The following is a 24,883-nucleotide window of genomic DNA, read 5'->3' on the forward strand; positions in this document are numbered from 1 at the left end:
CCCCATACAATCCTGGAAAAGAAGGGAGAGGTCACCTACTTGGTGGACCTAGGAACTCCCAGGAGTCCCCACAGGGTACTCCATGTTAACAGGTTAAAAGCATATGTTGACAGGGCAGACATGGGCTTGCTCATGGCTACAAATGAGGGACAGGAGGAAGAGAGTGACCCTCTCCCAGACCTGTTGTCTCAGAACCCTGAAGATGGCTCAGTTGAAGGAGTGACCCTTGGAGGCAACCTCACTGCCCATCAGCAGACTGAATGTAGACAAGTTCTACAATCATTTCAACATCTGTTTTCCCTAATACCTAGCCAAACTGACTGGTGTACCCATGTTGTGGACACTGGTGACAGTCTGCCTGTAAAGAACAAGCTCTACAGACAACCTGACCACGTCAGGGACTGTATAAAGGCTGAGGTACATAAAATGCTGGAATTAGGTGTCATTGAACCCTCAGAGAGCCCCTGGGCTAGCCCAGTGGTTCTGGTCCCCAAACCTCACACCAAAGATGGCAAGAGAGAGATGAGGTTCTGTGTGGACTACAGGGGTCTCAATGCTGTCACCAGGACAGATGCACACCCTATTCCAAGGGCAGATGAGCTCATAGACAAACTAGCTTCTGCTAAGTTTTTGAGCACATTTGACTTGACAGCTGGCTATTGGCAAATCAGATTAGCTGAGGAGTCTAAGGCCAAAACAGCATTCTCAACCCCAGGTGGTCACTACCAATTTGTGGTGATGCCCTTTGGTCTGAAGAATGCACCTGCCACCTTCCAAAGGCTGGTGAACCAAGTCCTTACTGGGTTGGATGACTTTTGTGCAGCATATCTTGATGACATTGCTGTCTTTAGCTCCACCTGGGAGGATCACCTGATCCACCTGAAGAAGGCTCTTGAGGCTCTGCAAAGGGCAGGCCTCACTATCAAGGCTACTAAGTGCCAGATAGGGCAGAGTAAGGTTGTGTATTTGGGCCACCTTGTAGGTGGAGGCCAAGTTCAACCACTGGAGAGTAAGATACAATCCATCAAGGACTGGTCTCCTCCAACCACCCAGACTCAAGTTCGAGCTTTCTTGGGCTTGACTGGGTATTACAGGAAGTTTGTTAAGAACTATGGGTCCATTGTGACTCCTCTTAATGATCTGACATCCAAGAAGATGCCCAAAAAGGTTCAGTGGACAGTAAGCTGTCAAAAGGCATTTGATGACCTGAAGGAGGCCATGTGCTCTGCACCTATCCTGAAAAGTCCTGACTACTCCAAAAAGTTTATTGTCCAAACAGATGCTTCTGAGTTGGGTGTGGGAGTTGTGCTGTCACAACTTAATGTAGATGGTCAAGACCAACCCATTGCTTTTATTAGCAGAAGGTTGACCCCCAGAGAGAAGAATTGGTCAGCTATTGAGAGGGAGGCCTTTGCTGTGGTGTGGGCCCTGAAGAAGCTGAGGCCATACTTGTTTGGCACTCACTTCAAGATTCAGACCGACCATAAGCCCCTCTTGTGGCTAAATCAGATGAAGGGTGAAAATCCCAAACTGCTTAGGTGGTCCATTTCCCTACAGGGTATGGACTTTACAGTGGAGCACCGGCCAGGTACTGACCATGGGAATGCAGATGGTCTCTCCAGGTACTTCCACTTAGGACATGAAGACGAGACTGGTCAAGGCTAGTTTAATGTCCCTGCGTTTGGGGGGGGTTGTGTAGGAGAGTAGGGTCTGCTATCCTATGGTCACCCCAAATTTTTGCTTTTTGCTTCACTGGTTTTCGACATATTGAGGCTGTGGGCCTGCTAATCAGACCCCCAGCCTGCTGTTCTCTCTACTAAATTTACACTATGCACCCTAGGTGCATAACCAATTGGAAGTGGTTCACCCTGTCAGCCCCTGTACCAGTGTACACTAGGTACCCAGGGCATTGGTGTATCTAAGGCCTGCCAGGGGCTGAAGCATGTATTATGCCAACCCAGGCTTGGCCTAACAAATTTGACACAACTGGCTGATCACTCAGCTGGGGTAAGTTGGTGTAACCACCTCTTTCTTAGGTGTAGTATACCTATACCTAACCTTAAATGGGACACATGTTAACCTATAAGTCACTCCTATGGCAGGCCTTAACAATCCTGAAGGCAGAGTGCTTGGTTCCATGTGAGATGGTGCTCTGGCATAAGCTGAGCCTGTCTGCAGTGGTCGGAACAACTTCCTTCTACTGTTTCCAGATATCGTCATACCATATACTCTTAAGTGCATTATGAACCTCGCGGTTAAATGCTAACATTGGTTTGGCTTTATCAAAACATGTCGAGTAAGGTGTCATACGAATTGGAATACTAACCCCTCGCCAATTCTGGCGACGGGGTTAGCATTCCACCCTTCTAGAGGGACACGACATGTACAGTACCTGAAACCCGGGTAAAATCAGACATAGCCTCAGCTCCACAAAATGGATGCTGCCACCACAGACACAAGTCTGCCCTCCTGCTGCTGGGAGTCCTTCCAGCTTGGGAGGTGTGGACAAAGGGTTTCCTGCCAGGGGAGGTGCGTGCACCACCCCAGACAGGATTTTGTGTATTGGTCAGGTAGGGCTTGAAAGAAACCAGACATGCCTGAGGCTCACAAGGAGCCTCGGTGCATATGCCAGTTCAATCCGGTCCTGGGGCACACCAGTCCCGGGCCTGGGGCGAGCTGGACAAAGGATTGGGGGTGTAACCACCCCCCTTCCTGGTCCCACCCTTAGGGAGGGACCTAGCAGGTAGTCCGGCCCCTAGAATCCGCTTAAAGGTAGGAGCTGTGTCCTAAGACTTCAGACATCCTGGAATCAACTGGAAACTAAGAAGAAGACGGGAACTTCGACGCTCTGCCGCACAGAGGACTGAAGCCAATCTCCCCTGTGGTCAGGGAGTGACCACCTTGCTAACGCAAGCACCATCCAGCGAATCAACGTCTGCTTTGCCGCCCCCTCCCGCCGGAGCCCGAGCCCAGAGACTGACAAGACCTGGACCTCCAGACCTCTCACCGCCCGATCCACAGTCCCTGAGAAGAGGAGACCCGTGGAGGCACCGAGACACGTGGAGCCAGCCATCTTGAAAAGACCACGACAAGCTGCAAGCGCAACAACCGAGGCTCCCTCTAAGTTGTGCTTTGGGATCTGAGAAGCCCAACCCTCGAGCAGCATCTGCACCAAAGGTGAGCCCTCCAGCATCTCCATGATCTGCGTGGGGCCCTTCTGCATTTTGCCACTCGACGCGCCTAACCGGTTGCTGGCCCGCTGGCTAGTGGCCATCTTGGCAACGAACTTCAAGAAATACACCACTGGTCTGGTTGCTCCAGACTGGCCCTTGCTCCCCTCCAAAGGAGCAATCCCTCTGACCTTGCTGGTCAGAACCATCAGCCTATTTCATCTTCCACAACAATTGCTTTTCCCAAGGCTTGTTTGCTTCGATCAAGTCGCCGACACCGCCGACAGCGAGAGCCTGCGTGGGACAGCTAGTGAATCGACTCCTGGACGTCGTCGACCTCCAGGGACCACGTGGCTGCAGAGACAAGCTACACCTTCCTTCCTGTTTGCACCTGACATCGCCTGGTACCCACCTGGTGCCACGCTGGTCACTGGCTAGTGACTGTGAACACTGTCCCCTCTGCTTACAGGTCTTCTACAACTCTGATCCACCCTTGGATCCACCGCATCCCTTCCGGACCGACCGCCTGCAGCATCTTTGTCCACAGGCTCCATTGAACAGATAGAAGAAACCCGACACACTTCGACACCTACGCACCCGCTTCCTGTGGGTGAGGTAAAGCTGGCACTCCGGTGCCCAAGTGTAGAGTATCATCTCTAGTGTCTGTGTTTCCAATCTTGAGTTCATAGTCCATCCGGAAGATTCCTTTTGCAGTAACTTCGTACTTTTTACGCACCCATTGAAAACCTATGGGAGCTCGCGTGTGACTATTTGCTCTGCACACGCAACCCGTGGACCTCCTGATCACTAACTGAAGTTAGCTCCTTGTAGGCCCAGCGATTCTAGAGGCCCTAGGCCTTTTCCCTTTTCTGTTCGTGGTACTTATACCACTATTTTAGTATATGGTTTGAGCGGCCACCAGGGCCTATCCATATAAAGTGCAACTTCTGTGTATTCTACTGTAATCTTGTTTGACGATTTGTGCTCCTGTGCTCATAAAGAGACTAGGGGTTACTTTGAGAAATAAATACATATATATTTTGAATATGTATCTGTGTGGTGTCCTTTCATTGGTATAAAAGGGGGTTGCATTTGGTAAAACAGCTTGCTTAACACGTTTCACGAGTTTAGCCTCAAAGACTGCTTAGCCTACGCTACCACTAGGGCAGCTAGTCCGAAAAGGTTGACTTACAACCACACCATAAGGGTTGCTTGGCATGGTACAAGGTGGTCACTTTAACTAGTGAACATCATATACCAGGCCAACTTCTCACAGAGGGCGAGCAGTAAGGCTTTATCAGGGGGTAGTTTTAAGCATTTGTTGTACATCCACAAACAGCAAATGATTGTCACATACTCAAAGACTGAACGCAGACCAATTTTGTTTGTATAAAAAATATTCTTTTAGTTATTATATTTCCTAGAACCAAGCAAGCCTGGCACAGGTAAGTGATTTATACTTTGCAGTAATAATTCAGTTTGAATTGCCGTTGTATATATACTTTGATTTGGTTACAGTAGAATTAATGGTAATTCAATGCTTTGAAACACTGTACATATAAATTGTATTGGCCTTTCAATAGGATATCAAGTAGATTAATTTACAGATTTTTTTTCTAACACATTGTAGTTTACCTGGATATTGCACTGGGACATTTCCTGTAAACAGGTAAGTAAAAGCGTTTTGGTTATTTGGTTACAGTTTTAGAGACTTTTATAGATTTTTTAACTCCACACCGAAAACAGTTCAATGTTATTCTATGGGAGGAAATAGTGTTGTTGGCTAACAGGTAAATACTTTGTTGTGGGAGTTGGGTTTGTGGGGTTAGACTCAGCAGTCCCCCAGGGTCATGGATGCACTCTTGTTACACCCTCAGCGGCACTAGGGCAGCCAAGTGCTGAGGCCCAATGTTATCCAATGGGTGAAACGGGGCCTTCGGTTGGTGGCTGCTCATGAGCAGGCCACAAGTTTATGGGGACAAAGCTCCTGGACTTAAGCTCAGGCAAATAGAGGTTCAAGATACACCAAAGATACACCCTCAGCAGTACTAGGGCGGCCGGGTGTGGGTGCTGGTTTGTCGTCAGGTGCCCGTTACTTTCAATAGAGAGTCTCCGGGTTTGCAAACACACTGCAGGCTCGGGGACGAAGGTCTTCTGGGTGTGATCACCACTTGGAGAGGTAAGTTGGAATGCTGGGGTTTGGTTAGACATAGTCGGTTGGACCACCCAGGGCCGTAGGGCATCAGGTGCAGGGGTGTCTTTTAGTGTCGGATCTTCTTACCAGCTCCTGTTCACAGTTGGGAGGAACTTCGGGATTGAGGCTGCAGGAGTCAGCTGGAGGCTTGACACAGGTCAGGGATCTCTGGATCTTGGGTCTGGATCCCCGGGGAGACCTCCTTGTGGTATTGCACCACTCAAACTCAGGACATGGGCGACGGGTGCAGAGTGGTGCAGACTCGCGGATGTCGCCGGAGCTGGAGTCTGTTGGTGAACAAATCCTTGTGGTCATGGGAGACAAAGCTGTTTCTTTGAAAAGCATTGCAGGTCCTCGGGGTGGTTGAGGTTGCTGGCTGCAGGACACACCGGAGTTTTGCTTCTGCAGGTTGGAGGTTGGGACAGGCTGTTAGGGCTGGGGCTAAGTAAGTGGGCGTCCTCCTTTTCTTAGCTTCAGCTCGGCTGTTCGGCCTTCTTCTTCTTTTCTCCTTGTAGTTTCTTGTCTGAAGAGGCAGGGTTCAGGGGTGCCCCGGAATACTATATTTAGGGGTGTTACAGGTGAGTAAACGTTGGGGCTAATGGGACCATTCCTTGGGGTGGATACACCCCATATTATGCCACCCTCCAGTGGGAGGGGGCATATGCCTCACTCTGGTTGGCTTCGTCTGCAAGATGGCGGGGACTGAGAGTTGTACTTCACCTCGCCTCCCCCACCTGAGGGGTGGGGTTGGCAGAGGTAGGCACACCTCCCTTTCTCACTTGGTTTTCCTGCCAGTTCTCCTGCCAAAAGTGGGGGTCAGAACCGGTGGTGACCAGTTGCTGGAAGCACCAAAGGCCTGGTGAAGCTCACAAAGGCAGCAAACCTTTGAAGCTTCCCTTTTGTGGACCCTGCCCATCCTGAGGGTGGAGGCTGGGCACCTCGTTCCAGGATGCGCATTGTTTCAGACCCCCGAGAGCAGCAGGCTCTTGACCCAGGGGTCCAGAAACATGTCTGGTGGTGGCAGCTGGGGAGCAGCCACTCAGCCTTGACACTAGTGTCATGTCAGTTTTCAGGGGGCATCTCTAAGATGCCCTCTATGTGCATTTTTCATTAACTCCCACACTGGCATCAGTGTGGGTTTAATGTGCTGAGAAGATTGATACCAAACTTCTCAGTTTTCAGTAAAGCCATTATAGTACTGTGGAGTTCGTACTGACAAACGCCCAGCACTGTATACTCCTAATGGCATCACTGCACTTACAATGTATAAGAATTGGCTTTGACATTGTAGGGGTACAGGACTTATGCACCTGTATCCTCACCACTGGTATATTGCACCCAGCTAGAGGGGTGGCTCATCTATGCCAAGGCAGTGGGCTGTAGGCATGGCACACAAGGATGTGTGCCATGTCGAATCTTCACTTTGTTCAGCATCAAAACATGCAGCCTGCAAATGCAGTGTGTGAGTGTAAGGGTACAGGGCCTCTAAGGGTGGCACAATAAGTGATGCAGTCCTTAGAGTCCTTCCCGGGTCACAGTGCCCTAGGTACCTCTGGTACCATTTACCAGGAAGTGACCTGTGGCCAGAGAGTGCCAATTGGGTTTGGTCTTCAATGCAGTTTTAGCAAAAAAACATATGCCCTGGGTACCTGATTGGTAGGAGTGAGGTTCCGTGAGAATCGTAATGGCACTTTTTGGGTGTGTTCGAATATGGACGAGTTTGGTATCTACGAACCGCAAATGACGAGTTTAGTGGGTGTACGCGTTTTCGCTACGCTACTATGTATGGTTCGTCTCATTTCTGGGTATGTCCATCTGAACCCTCGTGTTCCATTTTAGATACGGCATCCATTTTGTTTCTTGCCTTCAAGTAGCCAGCGAACGGACCTTGTCCGCTTCATGACCCTGGGATTCCCGAGTTTCCGAGGAGGACACTTGTTCCTTTGAAGGTGTCTTTACGATGAGGGGGATGACACGGCAAAGGCAGATGGCTCCGCTCAAGGGTCATCTTGCTGTGCCAGTGTATTGTTTCAGTCATACATGTGAGGAAATATGAATTTTATGGTCAATTGTGTCCCCTATCTTAGACCCCAACGGCTCCATGTACATGCTACAAGTACATGTATGTTCCCTCCACTTCAAGCTATGAAGACGCAAATACAATTGTGTCCAACGTCAACATGTCCTCTTTCAGATCCGCCCTGAATGGGTCGAATATTCCGTTCCTAAGTATGCCTTGCCACCGTCTTTATATGGTATACTTTTCACGTTTTCCAGCTCTGGCAAGGTAGGCCCTGAATTCTGCCATCGAGCTTTTCCTGCTTCTGCCTCTGAATGCTCCAGCCTGGACCTGTATCTGTATCCATGACCTTTGTCTTACTTCCTGCGCGGCTAACGGTGCCTGGCCCGGCCTGTTGCCTGCCAAGACTGTATTCAGCCTTCAAGTTATCTGCTCCGCTCCTCGAGAAATGCATTCCTGTCTAGTGGTTTAGGTAAACATCCTTCCAGCTACAGAGCAAAGGGCCCGGCCTCACTGTCTCCGTGCAAGTAATTCATAGCTTTCGTTACCATGGTAGGCCCATGTCCCCTCGCATCTCATGTAGACACTTAGACGCTTGTACACGCACTAGCAGTCAGTATAGAATAGACTCTGTCCGAGAGACCTTCCATTCCAGATAATATAGTTCCTTAAACACAAGATATTAGATACGATTTGGGATTAGGTTGTTCTGACATCCCAGACTTCTGTCTCCTCATGTAGGGCTAAATGTCAAGTCCCCTTCACCCTCTAGTTACACGTCAATCACACGTCATGCGGCTGCGCGCGCATCTCTGCCATGTATTTCTGCTGACATTGCAGGATTCTCTTATGGATCCACCCACCTGTGACATCCTCTTAATGACGTTTCTAGTATACGCCTTTATGCACGCCTACTGTAACGCCTTTTTTATTACGTATGTGTATTCTTATCTTTCCTATCAGCTGTTACGCCTCCTGCATCTGTCTTTACTGTAATGCATTTACTATATATATGATAACCTGTCAATAAAGTATTGCTTCTATCCCTTCCCGAACCTTCGTGGTGACGGAACCCGATTGCCTGGTTCGAACCAATTCCTTTATAAGGAATAAATTCCCTTTTATAACCTCAAATACCACGGATTCTGCCTCTTATTTTTACTGAGTTATTCTTATTGAATTTTACCGCATAAATTAAGTCTAGGTAATTTAAATTTACCACATAATTGGCGCCCGAACAGGGACACCTCTCACACCCCACGCGCCGGAGGTGCGTTGCAGACCCGGTCTCCTGCCACAGCCGGACGGACAACTACGCGTACCCGCAGGATTTCCTGTATCTCCCTCAGGCCAACGGGGGGCGACTGAGGCTGCGATCAACACCCAGACGAGGCGGTGAGGAGTGCGGAGAATCCCGACCAGAGCCTAGCTGAGAGAGCAAGATCCGAGGTATACAGAGGCCCACCAGATTCCGAAGTTCCGAAGTATCTAAGTCACGAGTCGAGTCCAGTCCAGTTTGGTCTAGTCCAGTCCAGACTTCCGAGGCCTTCTGTTCCGTTCCGTGCTTCCCGGTGAGTACCGTTGCTGGGGACGCATTTAGACGTGCACATTAGTTTGTGCCGGTCAAGACGGGTTTGGGTACACAGATCCGGTCTGCACTGTCTCAGCAGTGTATCTGTACTGTTTAGCAGTACATCCAGTATATCTAGTACCATGTCAGTAACTAGTTTTATTCTAATTATCGTTGTTCGTTTTAAATGTTAAATGTTTTTATATGTTTAAAAATTGTGGTATGAGCGATTGTTCAATCCTCATTATTGTGTTTATTGTATTAATTATGTTCAAGTCCAAGTGTTAAAATTCAAGTAAGAATCAAGTAGCAAGGTTCAAAGATGCCGTTCTTTTCAAAATTAAGACAGATAAAAACTAGAAAAGGGATACTCGAAGAAGCCGTTCCCATTCCACCTAGGGACACTCCAGGGTACTTTATGTACCATAAACATGGCCTAGATGCCGTATTATATCTTGATTTATGGGTGGACTACACCAAGGATTTAGCAGAGAGTCAGAGATGGCCCGCTGCTGGGACATGGGATGCAGATTGCATCATGAGAGTAGAAGAAGTATTATGGAAAAAGAAAGCCAGACAGTCACAGAAAGATGCCATTGAATTATGGCGTAAAGAATCGCATAGACGCGCAGAGAAAGCGTTCAGAAAAGAAGAGAAAAGTAGAGAGAATTCAGACAAAGCCCGAGAAAACATATTAATTGACGAAGGTATCCGAGTAAAAACAGAACAAGTAGACAGACAACGAAACACTCTTATGAATGGTATGTATCCTCTTCTGGCCGAGGGCTTACCTAAGGCCACCCTGGAAGTACCGAAAGATCTGCCACCTCCATTGCTTCCGACTAAAGTACACCCCAAGACTGCAAAGGACATTTTCCTTTCTTCCTATTTAGATGATGCCGCCCCCGAATATGCTAAGGGTGCGCAGCCACGCGCACCACCTGTTGACGACGCTCAACCCCAAGATCATCTGCCCCCACCTCCGCAGCAACAAACTCCTCCTCACGTTCTAAACGTTCCACCTGTTTCTACAGTCCTTCCTGCATCTACACTCTCAACCCTACATCCAACAAATCCTTTTGGACTTGGCACCTCAGGAGGTGCGACAGGAGGTGCGACAGGAGGTTTTTCCACGCCACCGCCAGCACCTAGGTTGACTTATAGGGATTTAGCACACCAACGTACACCCCAAACAGCTAATCACAATATATTTAATGAGCCTCTTACAGATTGTAGATATGATCCAGTGCCCGGTAAACACGACAGAATGTTGCTATCATCAGTACGTTTACGACGAGTTTCGACCTATCTAATGACGCTACCAGGAATGATTGGTCATCTAGACAAAATATATCACTTTATCCAAACAGGGCAAGGTCCTGAAAGTATTGGGGAGGCCATGGAATACCAGAAAGTGGACATGCAAAAATTATTGTTACGCTTCTTCATAAACTGCTTGATCAGAAACAGAGATAGGCCTGAGGTAGATCCGGAGGAAATGCAAGTACTTACCAGATGGGGTCAGAATATAGCAGACGGAAAACATGATAAACAGAAGAGTATAGAAGTTATGTACCGAAAGATCAGAAAAGAAGTAGAACGAATACATGAAAGAAGATTAGAGGCAGATAAAACTGAATCAGAGGGAGAGGAGGAGGAACAGTCAGAAATGACCACAGGACAATTAGAATTACCAGCTAGAGAAATGATAGCTTATGTAGGTAAGGGAAGATCTTTTAATAATACAATGCGTCCGATACGTCCAGAATGTAACAGAATTTTTCAAGCAGCTATCTCAAATCCAAGGACCCCTGAACACTTATTCCAGGCTACTGATAAAATACTCCGAGAACGAAGGGGGTACCATGTGCTCGATTCTATGGATGAACAAGAATTAGCCAGGTCAGCAGTACAATGGGCTGACAGTTCTGAAAAATACAGTGATGATGCGCTAGCACACACGTTTCTGAATCTCACACCAGACGAACAGCGTTTAGCTAGTATATACATGATACAACACCTCCTTATACTATATAAAAGCCAACACTCCGATCCTGGTCCCCTACCTGATATACTGATAGAATTACTCACGAATAAATGGAGAGGTATGGGTACCGATCTAATTAAAGAAATTCTAGAACATCGGCATCGATACAGTGCCTTCCTATGTCCAGAGCATGATTCAGCTCCCTCCATTGAAAGAAAAATGTATTACATAGACAGACAGAATCCCTTACGCGAAGTGCACCCAGTTAAAAATGTGGATGATTCTTTTTCGCGCGTGTTTGTGTACACGCCCATAACTAAAATAGAACTATTGGAAATGAAAAAATTAGTGCCCAGCCATGACAAAGATCCAGCAGGTTTTCACCGTGAACTCAAGGACATGTTACTCATGGGTGATTATACCTATCCTGACATTATGAAAATATTAAAAGTATTATTGCCTGCCGGTATTTACGAGAAACTCAAAGAAAAGGAATGGGAGGTGGGAGACCAAAAGATTGATTGGACCGCATTAGAAAACGAAGAAAAAGCCCGAACACCAGGCCGAGGGCTTGGGGACAAAATTAAAGCATTACCAGGATTATTAGTACAAGTATTGCCACGTTTATTAACTACGAAAAAGGAAGACTGGGGTGCAATCTCAGCCTGTAAACAGAAACCCGATGAAGACACTAGTGATTTCTATTCCCGATTTGAAAAATGTTTTGGTATTAATAGCGGCCTAAAAGCAAATAGCGAGTCATATCCACATCTTTTTGTAACAAAACTAGTCGAGAATTCCCTGCCCCAGGTTAAAAACAGAGTATTGAAAGTTGAGAGCACTTGGCAAGCTAACACTCCTTCACAAATGTTACAAATGTTACAGTATCACCAGAATAGAATTAGAGAAGAACAAGACCACGAACAGAGACGTATGAAAGACACAAAAATGAAAATGCTTGTTGCTCAGTCAGTTCCAGCTGACGGTCATAAAAAGGGTGCGACACAGTCCAGTAATTCAGCGGTTCCTGTAAAAGGGACATGCAACTATTGTAAACAGCCAGGTCATTATATAAACGATTGTGCGGTTCTGAAACACAATATCTCTACGGGTAAAACCAAGGAGAGACCACGTCCGCCTAGACAGGATCAGATCCAACAACAAGCACCTCAGAATGTACAGCCTATGCAAGCTGCACAACAGACCGTAGCGGTACCACAGTCACAGCCTATTGCCGCAACACAAAACACGACACAACAGATGTACCAGTATGCACAAAATGACTATCCAGATTATCAGCGATACACATGAAATAGCCTAGAGAGGGAAGTAGGCTTACCCCTTATTGAGGTTCCCGTAGATCAAGAGGGTCCTTATGTACAGAGTCAAGTATTAGGGAAAGACAGAAAGTTTTTAATTGATACAGGGGCAAGCAGAACTACTATAAGTCATGACGAAGTCCCAGGGGCACCCCTCTCAGGCTCACAGAATATTTCCCTTGGTTTTTCAGGAAAGCCTACTATTAACGAAGTATCGCAACCGCTTCCACTTGCAGTTGGTCCATTGACACGGACTACAGATTTATTGCTTACTAAATCATGTCCAGAAAACTTGTTAGGTATAAAGACATTGAAAGCTCTAGGAGCTATAATATGTTGTTCTCCGGACGGAGTACGACTATTTTTGCGTGACTTTAAAGGTCACTACGTGTCAAGAGACATGGATCACCGGTTACAGAATCTACCTGCACATTTATGGGCACAAGGCCCCACTGATGTAGGTTGTATGCACATTACACCATATCGAGTCACACTCAAAGCAGGAGTGGTATTACCACGAATGCGACAATACAAGTTACCTCCAGATGCTGTAGTGGCTTTACTGCAAATCATTGACGAGCTCATTGCACAAGGAGTGGTTGTGGAAACCGACTCCAATGTATGTAATTCCCCGATCATTCCGATTCTTAAACGAACTGATCCAAAAGCACCCCCAGTATATCGATTAGTTATTGATCTGCGCGAATTGAATAAATGCATTGTACCACAATATCCCGTGGTCCCAGATATCTCTTCATTACTGACAGCTATTGATTCAGAAGCAACGTTCTTCACTGTAATTGACCTCAAGAACGCCTTCTTTAGCGTCCCAATCGATCCAGAAAGCCAATATTTGTTCGGATTCTGTTTAAATGGACGAAGCTTTAAATTTGCACGCGCACCTCAAGGATTCACAGAAAGCCCCAGCATCTACAGCCAAGCACTGAAAAGACAACTTGACAGTATCCACATGCCAGTTAACACTGCCCTGCTTCAGTATGTCGATGATCTGTTGATCACCGCCCGAAGCGAACATGAGTGTGAAAAAGCATCACTGACGGTTTTACATTTTCTGGCCGACAAGGGACACAAGGTGTCCCCTTCGAAGCTACAATTCTGTGCCCAGCAAGTTGTGTACCTTGGGCACTTGCTGTCCAAGGGGGGGAGACAGCTCACACCTGACCGCATCCAGTTAATTATAAACATGCCACCACCCAAGACACAAAAGGAGGTACGGGCCTTCATAGGCCTCACTTCGTACTGTAGGCAGTGGATTCCCCAATACGCATTTCTAGCAAAACCACTCATTCAGTGGACAACCCAGGAGGCAGCGACATCGACTGTCCTCCCTTGGACTCCAGAACATACACAAGCTTTTGAAGACTTAAAGAAAGCCTTATGTCAAGCACCTGTTTTAGCGACACCATGTTACAGTAAGCCTTTTACACTTTTTGTTACAGAACGTGAAGGTACTGCCTTGTCAGTACTCACTCAGGAACAAGCAGGATCACACAAATAATGTGCTTACTTTTCCAGCACATTAGATCCAGTAGCTCAGGCTCTGCCTACATGCCTGAAATCAGTCGCAGCGACAGCTTTAGCGATCAGACAAAGCGATTCCATAGTATTAGGACATCAATTGACAGTGCAAGTTCCACACTCCGTGGAAGTTCTTTTAAACCGAACTCAGACTCAGCACTTGACTATAGCACGACTGACGGGTTATGAACTAACATTGTTCCAGCCACACATAGAAATCAGACGTTGTAGTACATTAAATCCTGCCACACTTTTGCCATTAAGTGGAACAGACCCATTGGCACATGATTGTATTGAAGTCATTACTATTACGACGAAACCCAGACAAGACTTGACAGACATTCCATTATCAGATCCAGACCTGACATTTTATGTAGATGGTTCATGTATGAGAACAAGTACAGGAGAGTTAGTGGCCGCTTATGCAGTCACAACAGACACTGAAGTCATTGAAACGAATTGTATTAACACTTTGTCAGCTCAAGCAGCAGAGCTCATCGCTCTGACACAAGCCTGTATTCAAGCCAAAAATAAAAAAGTTAACATATATACAGATTCACGTTATGCATTCGGAGTTGTACACGACTTCGGAGTCCTTTGGCGAGAGAGAGGTTATTTGACTTCTCACGGTGCCAACATTCAACACGGTCCCTTCATTCAAGCTCTATTAGATGCAATACATCTACCTACTGCGATATCTATCATGAAGTGTAAGGCCCATACAAAAGTCACCGATACTATTTCCCAGGGTAACGATCTAGCAGACCGAACAGCTAAACAGACAGCTCAGAATCGGACTCATGCAACTGACTTGACAAAGACAATAGTTCCGACACCGACACATTGCATGACAGTTAGGGATCCCGCCCTTGATGTAATTGACATACAGACACATGCTACACCAGAGGAAATCAAGAAATGGACTGAATTAGGAGGGATCCAAACAGATCAGGGATGGATGACAAAGGGAAAATCTATATGGTTTCTCCCCGACTCCATGGTTCAAGTTATCATTAACACAATACATAGTCCAGCGCACCTGGGAGAAAAAGCTATGCTAGATAGTATTCAACACATTTGGTTCAACAAACACTTACGAGCAGCAGCCAAACAGAAAGTGCGTACTTGCATGATTTGTTGTCAGTTCAACCCCGGTAAAAGCATTCCTGTAGAGCAAGGTGGATTTCAACCTCCCGATCACCCTTTTGAAGTCCTCCAGATGGATTATATCCAGATGGAACGTTGTCGAGGATTCAAATATGTCCTCGTAGTTGTATGTGCTCTTTCCCGTTGGACAGAGGCATATCCCGTCTCAGATTACACTGCCCCGACTACTGCCAAACAGTTAGTTCGTGAATTCTTCCCACGGTATGGTTTGCCCCGTATCGTGTACTCAGATAACGGCCAGCCGTTCTCATCCGAGCTAATGAAACACATTTCACTATTGTTAGGCTATCAATGGAAATTCCACTGTGTCCGACATCCCGAGGCAGCAGGTCTCGTGGAGCGTCATAATCAGACTCTGAAAATTCGACTTTCTAAAATCTGCAGAGAGAAAGGTGTCGACTGGATAGTAGCCTTACCAGTTGCTCTCTTTTACATGAGAATGGTAGCACATTCTCGAACAGGGCTATCCCCGTACGAGGTGGTCTTCGGTAGGCCACCAAATATGTGGGGGACGCCTATACCTAGAAAAATAACTGATGTCGATTGTAACATGCTGACAGATTACCTTGCTTCCTTGATGTCTGCACTACAATCTTGCCGTTCACAGGTAGCTGCAGCCTTTCCCGACAACACTGAGGTGAAGCCCCATGAAGTGGTTCCCGGAGATTTTGTCTTCATAAGAAATTTCGACAGGAGGAGCCCGCTGGAGCCTCGCTGGCAAATGCCGAAATTGGTACTTCTGACCACGAGGACAGCAGTGAAGATTGAGGGTTGCAAGGGTTGGCTACACTCGAGCCATATCAAGAAATTTCATGGACTACCGTCTGATTTGAACTCTCAGCCCTGCCCCCTTCCACAGACTGACTCAAAACTCCCCCTGGTTGAGAAAACCGAATCACAAGAATACAAACTGAAACTAAGGTCTAGCAAGTCAGACAATTTGATTGTTTAAGTCCTCTCCAAGGTGAATCGGTTGAATTAGTCTCTGACATGTATCCTCTGGACCGAATTAGAGAGAGAAATAGACAGAAACAGCTCAAGAAACATGCATACTGTAAATCACTTCGTAGTCACTGTGTAGTGACATTATTGATTATGTTTTTTCTAAGTCTTTTGATTATTGCTGCAAGTATACTGTTGCACATATACTACCCTATTTCCAAGCGTGCTTTCAATGTTACTGCCGAACATTCTTTTAGTGAATTACCTCCACATGAGTTGTCCTACAGATTTGCGCTGCGCAACAACACATTCATTAGTATGTTACATCATTCCCATCAGACCAGCAATGCTACAAATTGTTGGATATGTGGCCGACTCCCTCCCTATCAGAAATACAAAGGAGTTCTGCCCCTCTTTCCGTATCCATTCACACACAATGGCTCCTGTGGAGCATGGTTTAGTTTGATTAATTCTTTAGATTCAAACACTGTAGTTTACCAGAGCAACTGGGTATGGGGAAACCTGAACTTAGTCTTGCTTAAAGCCTGTTACCCTAACAAGGAGGGACTTCCCAAAAGGACAGGAACTGACCTAGAAAATGAAGTATATGGGTTAGGTAATTTTACACTCAACCTCATGATTCTGAATGTTGAATCTGAAACTGCACTAGTCTTGCCTGCTATGTCCGTATTTCCAGTTAAAGGTGAATTATGTGTAAGAAAGAATGGTTCAGTACACATGGGTCATAGTAAATGTACCACTGTGATCGAATTCAGTGATCAAGGCAAGTCTACATTTAGAGCTTCTCGTCATTCCTCCTTCATATGTGGTCATACCGCATATATCCGTTTACCTCTAGATTGGGATGGTACCTGTTACATTGCATTCCTTCTGCCACCTGTTTTCCTAGCCCCTCCTGATTATCATAGGAATACTCATTTAGTACACAATAGACCCCAGAGAGATCTCCCGATTGTCGACTACACTGAAACGGCATGGGAGCAATACACAGATTTCAATAAAGGTTTCTTTCCCTACATAGGCACTGTCACTAATAGTAAACTGATACGTAGATTAACCAGAACCCTTGAAGCAGTAGTGAATGAAACTACTTCCGCCCTAGGCAACTTAACAGAGGAGCAGTCTGCGATGCGGATTGTTGTTCTTCAAAATCGTCTTGTCCTTGACGTCATCCTAGCCGATAGGGGCGGAGCCTGTAGGGTCATCGGATCGAGTTGCTGTGTTTTCATTCCAGAAAACGCGCCATCCGTATATAAAGCCATAACTCGTCTTCACAAGATTGCAAGTCAGATACATCAGAATCCAGGCACCTGGACTTGGTCCGGTTGGCTCTGGAGCGTGTTGTCAGCCTGGGGATGGAGGATCTTATCCTTCCTAGGTATTGGCCTTCTCATGGTATTCACTTGTTGCCTGTGTCTACAATGTGGACCAGCGATTTGCGGCCTGTGTGCCACGTCATGTATTCCACGTTCAAGTTCTCATTCAAAATCCCGGAAGAAGAAAGAAGAGCAAATGATGTTACATGAACAGATTGATGGATTCCTGAGGATCGATATCTCATGAAGGGTCCGTAGGGGACAAGGAGGGAATGAGGAAATATGAATTTTATGGTCAATTGTGTCCCCTATCTTAGACCCCAACGGCTCCATGTACATGCTACAAGTACATGTATGTTCCCTCCACTTCAAGCTATGAAGACGCAAATACAATTGTGTCCAACGTCAACATGTCCTCTTTCAGATCCGCCCTGAATGGGTCGAATATTCCGTTCCTAAGTATGCCTTGCCACCGTCTTTATATGGTATACTTTTCACGTTTTCCAGCTCTGGCAAGGTAGGCCCTGAATTCTGCCATCGAGCTTTTCCTGCTTCTGCCTCTGAATGCTCCAGCCTGGACCTGTATCTGTATCCATGACCTTTGTCTTACTTCCTGCGCGGCTAACGGTGCCTGGCCCGGCCTGTTGCCTGCCAAGACTGTATTCAGCCTTCAAGTTATCTGCTCCGCTCCTCGAGAAATGCATTCCTGTCTAGTGGTTTAGGTAAACATCCTTCCAGCTACAGAGCAAAGGGCCCGGCCTCACTGTCTCCGTGCAAGTAATTCATAGCTTTCGTTACCATGGTAGGCCCATGTCCCCTCGCATCTCATGTAGACACTTAGACGCTTGTACACGCACTAGCAGTCAGTATAGAATAGACTCTGTCCGAGAGACCTTCCATTCCAGATAATATAGTTCCTTAAACACAAGATATTAGATACGATTTGGGATTAGGTTGTTCTGACATCCCAGACTTCTGTCTCCTCATGTAGGGCTAAATGTCAAGTCCCCTTCACCCTCTAGTTACACGTCAATCACACGTCATGCGGCTGCGCGCGCATCTCTGCCATGTATTTCTGCTGACATTGCAGGATTCTCTTATGGATCCACCCACCTGTGACATCCTCTTAATGACGTTTCTAGTATACGCCTTTATGCACGCCTACTGTAACGCCTTTTTTATTACGTATGTGTATTCTTATCTTTCCTATCAGCTGTTACGCCTCCTGCATCTGTCTTTACTGTAATGCATTTACTATATATATGATAACCTGTCAATAAAGTATTGCTTCTATCCCTTCCCGAACCTTCGTGGTGACGGAACCCGATTGCCTGGTTCGAACCAATTCCTTTATAAGGAATAAATTCCCTTTTATAACCTCAAATACCACGGATTCTGCCTCTTATTTTTACTGAGTTATTCTTATTGAATTTTACCGCATAAATTAAGTCTAGGTAATTTAAATTTACCACACATGCATTAGGCACGAGTCCTTTGATCCTGCAATTAAGTTTCCGATATTACTTTTTACACTCTTTTTCCAATCTGTGTGCATCCTTGTTTTTCCTTTGCATCCGTTCCTATCCTTTCTACTAATTCGTTTACAGCCAGAATGGAATGTGCTTAATGTGGGGATAGTGTGCTTTTACAGTTGGGAACCGGCAATGCTGCTGTAATTATGTTCCGGGCTTCTGAAACATGAATGCGACCCTCTTGAAGTTTATTGTGGGAACTGAGTTCTAACCTTTGTTCGTCATGTTGTGCAATGACGAAAATGTGTATAAAGGGAGCGATCTACTTGTGCAATTTGAAGCAGTCTCCCAGAACCTACACGTTGTGTACTTCTTGCGACTTCTGTATCCCTGCAGTGAATAAACGCTGATCTTTGACGCCGCAGGAAGTGTCCCGTGTCTCTGTGTTTTGTACGCCGGAACAGGTAACCCATGAAGGTTTCAGGTGTTGTCCCCTGGCACCGCTGGGCCTTAGAATAGCCCAGTCCTTCAGTTGGCGCCCAACGTCGGGCGACATAAGCGGTACCGGTCCAAAGCCCGACGATCGTGAGGAACTTCTTGTGAAATCTCCGAGGGAAGGTGCACCCCGCTTCATCGATCCGGTTGTCGAAATAAGTGGCCCGAAGACTTTTCCCGCGAAGATTCCCGCCTCCTGACGGCTGCGACGGACTGATGCCCTGACTGTCGACCTGTTTTGGCGCCTGGCGTAGTCCTTTGTACGGCGAGACGATAGACGGGCCTTCCTGGTGACGCCATTGCTCTTTCAGTTAAGTATTTGTGGGTAGCTCCCAGAGTTCTTGGTTAAACTTGGTTGTTTGCATGGTTCCATTGCATTTGTGGTTCTTAGTTGTTGGTTCTTAGTTGTTGGGTTTTATTTGACGATTGCAATTGCCAAAAACCGAGGGTCTTGCATTTTTTGCGAGGACATCGTAATTTGATAGCCCTTGAAGTTTGTAAACTCGGTTAGTGTGCACGATGCCTGGCCGTAGTACTTTGTTTGGTTTCCTTAAATGTTGCAGCACGGATTCCCGATTGGAGGATTCATGTCCGATACCTCCAGTTGGAACTCCAATTTATGAGCTCTTATAGTCGCCATGGAGTAGGTCCTATTGTATACAATGACTATTGGATTCGTTATACTAAAAATGATGGTGTTCTTAGTTGGCCATCACATGGTAGTTTCGAAACTGCGATATTAGATAATCTTGAAGCTAAATTGTTTAAAAAGAAGGTTAGGCCGGCCATGTTTGATTCCTTTCGGTTATGGCGTAAAGAGGCCAAGCAGAAAGAAATCAAACAGATTAAGAAAAATAAGAGAGAAGGTGTTATAACGGTGATGCAGAATGCAGAACAGTATCAGTGAGACAAAGACGAGAAGGAGCAGGAAGTTTCTGCTAGACTGCATCATATGGCGGTGGATAAATGTTATCCGGTTTTACCGTCTAGTTCTGATAAGACGGGAGAAGAAGCGATAGAAGATCCCATATTGTCTTATTTATTGAAATCACCACCTCCTTATGCACCAGATACTGTGGGTCCTGTGATTCCTCTTGTTCCTCAACCTGTTGTTTTGGCGGCTGCTGGTCAGCCAGTCGTTCCTCCTGTTCTTCCGAATCCCCTTGTGCCACAAATTGTTCATCCTCCTTTGCCCGCTCTTTTTCCTACTGCTCCTTTGTCAGTATCTCATCAGCCCCATCTTGCTACTACTCCCGTTATCCCGACTACCGCTACTGCTTCTACGTTTACTCCTAATGTTGTTGTTCCTGTGCTTCCTTCTTCTTCTGCTTCTGTTCGTAGTCGTATATTTAATGCTGTCGCTAATCTTTATTCTCCACTTTTCGGACCGATACTCGGGTCTGATCTTTCTGATGTCGCTCAGAGGCGCAGTCAAATTCCTGATGGTAGGGAACGTGAGTCGTTAGTGAAAATGGCGCGTAAATGGATTAGGCATCCTGCGAAGTACACTTCGCGTATAGTTTTTGAGACATTTTCCCAGTTCAATGAGCCCACACAAAGATTCGTGTTCGAGGAAATGTGTAAATTCTTGAGAGAAGAGTGGGATAATGAGGAGGTTGACAATGTACCGCCCGAAATGACTGAGCTTCAGAATCAGTTTTCGACTGGTATGATTGTGGGTGGTAATGTTCGACGTGCTTTAGAGCGTTTGTTATCTTTTCGATCTACGGTGCAACCTCGCACATTGTTTAAGGACGACACTGAGGAGCGGTTGGCTCAACCTGGTCAGTATCCTATGCATGAAGTTCCCCAAGTATGGATGCTAGGTGATCCTGCTGCTAATCCTGTTGTTCCACCGCACTTTCAGAGAGTCTGGATACACCTCCTGTGGAAGCGATCGGAAGTTTTGCAGGTAAAGCAGACTTTGCCTGACCCCCGCAAGAATCCTGCAGGTTATTACAAGGAGTTGTCCCAATTAGTGGATGCTACTATTATGAACCTTGCCGATATTGACATGTTGTTTGGTAATGTAGTGCCTCAACCGATTTGGGCGTAAATCCGTCAAGAGAATCACGCAGCTGAGTTAGGCGGTGATTGGGCTGCTCTTGCGGCGGCTGACGGACGGCAAGTTGGTGGGGCTAAACCTGAACAGATCATTGAGAATCTGCCCCAGAGGATAATTACACTTATGAAGACACTTATGCCAGCAATACGTGTTAATTGGGACAAATTGTCTGCGTGCAAACAAAAGAAGGATGAGAGTGTCTCCGATTTCTTTACGAGATTTGAGGAGGCATTTATTGATCATAGTGGTCAGGATATGAGCTCTGAAGGAGGTCAGCGATTGTTCGTTGATAAATTTGTGTCGAATTTGTTGCCTGAATTAAGCAACAAGTTGAAGAATTCCGAAAGTTCGTGGGCCGTTTCATCCACTGCTCAGATATTAGCCACGGCCCAGTACTACGAAAATAGAGAGAAAGAAGAAAGCGAACGCGCAGATAAGAAAACGAAGGATCTTAAAACTAAGGTCTTGTTGCAGCAAGCGTATCCTCCGCGCTCGAATCAAAATGACTCGCAACAGCCAAATCGATTACAATCGCAGTATTCTAGATCGCAGTTGCGTACTGACTCCTCTACACCTCGCTCTGTGTTGGGGTATAATCAATGCGCATATTGTAGGGGTGAGGGCCATTTGAAGTTTAATTGTCCAGTTTTGCGTGACCGAAACATTGGTGTTTCGGCTCGAGGAGGTCGTAGTGGTCCTCAACAAGCATCACGTGGTAGAGGTCGTGGTGTTACTCAGAATCAGACTGAGCGTTTTGCCACTTCATCAGACTCGCAAAATTGCTTTGATCGGCGCGATCCATCGTCTGGTAGATCTGCACAGTATCATGTGGACGACTATTATGTCGAGCATGATGTTGATGCTGACGGTAATTACTAGGACAGCTTTAGACAAAGAAGGGGAGTAGTATCAGTTCCGGTTGTTCAGAGAGGGCCTTATGTCGCAGTTGCCACATCGGGCGTAATTGAGCCTTTTCTGTTGGACACTGGTGCAGCTAAAAGTTCCATCATGCATTCGAAACTCCCTGGCGCGCCTTTGTCTGGCTTAACGAATGTTTCCGTTGGATTCTCTGGCGCCCCCGTTAGTAATCCAGTTTCTAGCCCTTTGCCTCTTACAATTGGGTCTCGTGAGTTAGATGCTCCTTTGATTTTGACTACTGGTTGTGGTGAGAATCTTTTGGGCCTGGATTTGTTGAAGCGGTTATATGCGACTTTGTACTGTTCTCCTGCGGGAGTGGAGCTTACGTTGGGTCAGAGAGTGATCTCTCCTATGTATTTGTCGACTGATAAGCTCCCACCGGAATTGAGCTCTCTTCCTGAGTCTTTGTGGGCAACAGGTCCCAATGATGTGGGCTTGTTGGATATACCACCTTATGTTGTTCAATTGAAATCCAACGTGCGACTGCCACGCATTCCTCAGTATCGTATCTCTCTTGATGGAGAACGAGCACTATTAGCGATCATTTACGATTTGATCAATAAAGATGTCATTGAAGAAACTCGGGGTAACGTGTGTAATAGTCCTGTGTTACCTATTTTGAAACGAACTGATCCATCCAAGCCTCCTGTGTATCGTTTTGTTATTGATTTACGGGAGGTAAATAAAATTGTTATTCCACAGTTTCCCGTGGTGCCTGACATTACGGCCTTGCTGACTCTGATTCCAGCTTCTGCATCATGGTTCTCGGTAATTGATCTGAAGAATGCTTTCTTTAGCATTCCAATTGCTGAGGAAAGCAGAGATCTATTTGGTTTCTCATTAGGTGGTCGCAGCTTCAGGTTCAAACGCGCACCTCAGGGCTACTGTGAGAGTCCATCGATCTACAGCCAAGCTCTTAAGAGTCAACTTGATGCGTTTGTGTTACCGGCTGGTGCGGCCTTGATTCAGTACGTTGATGATCTGTTGGTAGCTGCTGACACTGAACAGATTTGCAAAACTGCTACAGTATCATTGTTACAGCATCTGTGTGACTTACATCACAAAGTGTCACCTTCTAAACTACAATACTGTTGTCACGAAGTAACCTATCTAGGTCACTTATTGTCAAAGGCGGGGAGAAGGTTGACCCCTGAAAGAATCGCAGCAATTGCTCGAATGACTGTGCCAACAACTCAGAGAGATGTGCGTGCCTTTCTAGGTATCACGTCATACTGCAGGCAGTGGATTCCGAACTTTTCACTGTTAGCGAAGCCATTGATAGCTCTCACGTGCAAGGATGTTTCGACTCCTTTGCCATGGACGGAAGAATGTCAGAAAAGTTTTTCTGAACTGCGTGATGCGTTGTGTTCGGCTCCTGTGTTAGGTACTCCTGACTACAGTAAGCCATTTACACTATACGTTCACGAGAGAGAAGGTTGTGCGTTGAGTGTTTTGACGCAACAATTTGGTGGTAAGCAGCGTCCATGTGCATATTTTTCCTCGACCTTAGACCCGGTAGCTAGAGCGTTGCCAAGTTGCTTGAGTGCGACAGCGGCAGCTGCGGTGTCTATTCGACAATCCGCAGGTCTGGTCATGGATAATATGCTCATAGTGATGGTTCCGCATGCAGTTGACACTCTTCTGAATCGGACAAAGACTCAACATCTGACGAGTGCAAGGTTGTCAGGATATGAGTTGACACTTTTGGCAAGTCATATACAGATCAAGCGTTGTAATGTGCTGAATCCGGCGACATTGTTGCCGACTAATATGGAATCAGATGATGTACCACCACATGATTGTTATTTACGAACTGAGGAAGAAACGAAGGGTCGTGTGGACCTGAAAAACACTCCATTGACGGACCCTGATGGCACTTTGTATGTTGATGGTTCATGTTTTAAGTTGCCGAATGGTGATGTGACGACTGCGTATGCTGTAGTGACGTTGAGTACGGTTGTGGAAACTGCGAGATTGAGCCAGAATTCAGCACAAGCGGCAGAATTGATTGCGTTGACAAGAGCGTGTGTTTTATCTAAGGGAAAGCGAGTGAATGTGTTTACCGACAGTCAGTATGCATTTGGTGTTGCACATAGTTTTGGTCGACTGTGGAGAGAAAGAGGATTTATGACATCGCATGGTGCGAAGATCCAACACGGACAGCTCGTGAACGATCTTTTGGATGCACTTACATTGCCTAAACAAGTGGCGATCATTAAATGTAGTGCGCATCGAAAGGTTACGGATGACGTTGGTCGTGGTAATGCATTTGCGGATGAGATTGCTAAAGAAACGGCTAAGAACCTTGCAACCCGAATGTATGTTACGAGTTCAGTGAGGTGGCCGACGGAGACTGGTATGTGTGAAGACACTGTTGAGAGCGTGAAAGCAATTCAGAATGAGGCCACTGAAACTGAAAAGATTAAGTGGAAAGAAAGCACAGGGAAGTTAGACACGCATGGATGTTGGGTTGACTTGTCAGAATATCAGAGGTGGATGTTACCGGATGCATATGTGATAGCTGTTGTGACTATGGCTCATGGTTTGTCACACATTAGTGCGAAAGGTATATGTAAGTTATTGTCCCCTGTATGGAAGAACGATGGTATTGCTAAATGTGCTGAGAGAGTGGTTAAGAATTGTATGGTGTGTTTGATGCATAATCCTGGCAAGGGCACCCCCACTCCA

The 24,883-nt window shown here is 46.3% G+C and overlaps 1 long non-coding RNA gene across 1 annotated transcript in view; it reads right to left on the reverse strand.

Annotated features, from left to right (window-relative positions):
• The window catches only part of LOC146830625 (uncharacterized), a 332,715-nt gene that overhangs the window by 286,866 nt on the left and 20,966 nt on the right, over nucleotides 1–24,883 (reverse strand). The gene's annotated exons all lie outside the window — the stretch shown is intronic.

The sequence above is a fragment of the Triturus cristatus genome, chromosome 5_1 (genome assembly GCF_964204655.1).
Source record: "Triturus cristatus chromosome 5_1, aTriCri1.1, whole genome shotgun sequence".
Classification (NCBI taxonomy): Eukaryota; Metazoa; Chordata; class Amphibia; order Caudata; family Salamandridae; genus Triturus; species Triturus cristatus.